Below are 2,755 nucleotides of genomic sequence, written 5' to 3' on the forward strand. Positions count from 1 at the left end.
ACTGATTATTTCATTTTAGAGAGAAAGTTTGTTTCATTGTTTTGCTTTTTAAGCATATTGAGAAACCCAAGACTAAGATTTAGAACGGCAAAATCAAAATTATTTAAATGAATATAAAAAATTAAAAAAAAAGAGGGGTTCGAAAAGAGAAAAGATATGATCTAAAAGGGATAGATGGTGATAGAAGGATGCGTAACAACTGGCTGGCAAGTTCCCTCCAGTTTAAAGTAAATCCGCATTGTACCACACGGACGCGCGCATACACGCGCGCACGCACACACACATACACACGCGCACACACACACACATACACACGCGCACGCACGTACACATGGACATACGCAAAACTGTCGAGGTGAAGTAAAATTCCGTTGTCAAACCTAGCCACATGGCTACCAACCGAAGATAAACATACGAGTGTCATGCTAGCGTGCAATCAAATACAATTTGGGAAATCCAATAGAATACAGATGCAAAGAATTTTCGATAAAAACAAAAAGTTGAAATTAAACAATTGCAGTAAAGATTTTGGTTTTAATGTTAAATTTCTCGGGTAAGAAACCGAATTAGTAAGAGAAATCTAAAATGAATTCAAAAGAAATTTTAAATGAATTTATGAGAATTTTAAATGGACAAGAGCAATTGAACAGATAATTTTTAAAAATTAATATAGTTGAAGAGGTTGAATAAATAAAGTTGGGCGTTTGATGGATATGAAGTAGAAATACACTGAAAGCGTATATCGATACAAAAACAAATAATTATCAAAATGTTGTTCTTAACCAGAAGAGGTAAATTGATTTTTGGAGAGATCAGTCTTGTAAATTTGGTAAAAGCGGGTTCTATTATTATGCAGGCGCGCACATCAAACAATATAATGAAATGTACAGTAATAAAGATTAGCTTAGATTTTTAATAAATTAATTCAATAATAATTGGAAGTATAGGAAAATATTTGTTCTGCTTATGAAAATATCTGAGTGAATTGGTGAAAACATGTATTTGAAGCAAGAGTAGTTTTTTTGTTTTTTTTATGCTCAACAGAAAAATGAATGAAACGGTTTTAGAATTGCGGAAAATGCAACAGAAAGTTATAGCAACAGAAGTTTGAGGAGTTTTGTTGTTGGATATTGTTTATATCACTAAAATCAAAGATAAGAAGGATTCAAAGAAATAAAAACTTTTTATAAAAAAAAAATTTAATCAAAGAAATCTATCAAAATTAAGTTTGCCCCGAGGGATGAGAAATTAAGAAAAATTAATATTTTTTCTTTCTTCATATATCCGTGTAAAAATAATAATAAAGGCAAAAAAGGGAAAAGAAAACAAAAAAAAAACTGCGGTAAGTTTGAAGGATGAAAACAACAGCAAAACTGAATCCCCATACACAACATACATAAACAGTAAATAAACAAATTGACTTCTTTTATTATTTTTTTTTTCTTTTTCTCTTCTAATATAGAAATATTAATTTAAAAGAGCCGCGATGAAAGTTGCGGTGTTTTTTGTTTTTTTTCTTTGTTTTGTTTTTATGTTTCGTCCGTTGAAAAGTGCTGTTTATTGCAAGAGAGAATGTAAGAAAAGCCAGTACTTACCAAAGCAGTAGACTCCAGCCTGTCTCTTCTATGAAACAAGACCATTAACTACTGCGGCAATATTAACTTTCTGACAGAGATTCGCAGCAAGGGGACACAACTCTGATTCAACCAGCGCCAAAACTTTAATCATTCGCACCAACTCTACCACTCACAGCCTTCTATCAATATCAATAATCGTTATACACTCACTTTCTGCTTTAGATTCACTAACCAGATTATCAATTTATGTATCTTTTTTTCTGATTCATCATTTTTGCGTCAGTTTGATTTCCTTCACTTGCGTGCTTACATTTAAACAACACAGCATCTATCCACACCTTTGACTAAACATACATTACATATTTATGTAATTTTTGTCTTTCTCATTTTCTCCCTTTCTTTTCTCAATTGGATATAATTATGCATACATACACACATGCATGAAAAAAAAACAATATGTACATATTGTTTTTGTTTTGTTATTTTTTCATGTAAACATTCTACATATAGGATGAACAGTTAATTTTATCGTTATGATAGTAACAAGTTCAATAACAAGACCTAAGATTTATTCACGAAGAGAAATTTAAATTATTTTCCTGCATTCTTCTCTTCGGGGAAAAGTGTAAATATCACATAATTTCATATACATTTTGAAAACATGTTTTTACAAAGCGATAGAGTGATAGACTTTCTGCCCTTATACATTCAAATCCTGCTCGGAACGACTTGGCTTTTCATCCTCGCCTGATCGATAATATGACTATCACAGGGTTCGATTCAGTTGACTTACACCGTTCCCGTACAAATTCGTGGCCCTTCGCTAATATTAGATATTGTTAATGCCTTTTGGAAATGCTTGAACATCTCAACTTCATATTTTCTCATTCAAAATTTATCTTTAACCTATATATTTTGTATTTTCTTAATTCATACAATTATGCACGTACTCGGGCACTTGCAGGGAGGGAGAAGTTATGAACATCATAACTAACTTTTCTTCTCGTTTGAATAAATCTTAGATTTTGCGCCCGTATAAGAAATAATCTCTCTTTTTTTTTTAATATTTCTTTTTCTACCAACAAACTTTTATTGAACTCACCTCAATGAATATATCCAATGAAGATGTTTAATGTGTTTTGGTTAAAAGCATCACCTTGGTTTTCATGTTTTGTTTC

At 31.4% G+C, this 2,755-nt stretch overlaps 1 protein-coding gene across 2 annotated transcripts in view; it reads right to left on the reverse strand.

Moving 5' to 3' along the window:
• Window positions 1-2,306, reverse strand: part of LOC106878294 (uncharacterized) — a 65,378-nt gene extending 63,072 nt beyond the window's left edge. For both annotated transcript variants that reach the window (XR_016240985.1, XM_014927478.3), the window contains exon 1: window positions 1,596-2,306. The gene's annotated coding sequence lies outside the window, so the exon portion shown is untranslated. The remainder of the gene's footprint in view (window positions 1-1,595) is intronic.
• Window positions 2,307-2,755: the final 449 nt, after the last annotated feature.

Source organism: Octopus bimaculoides, chromosome 3 (assembly GCF_046866305.1).
Source record: "Octopus bimaculoides isolate indiv1 chromosome 3, ASM4686630v1, whole genome shotgun sequence".
NCBI classification, from domain to species: Eukaryota; Metazoa; Mollusca; class Cephalopoda; order Octopoda; family Octopodidae; genus Octopus; species Octopus bimaculoides.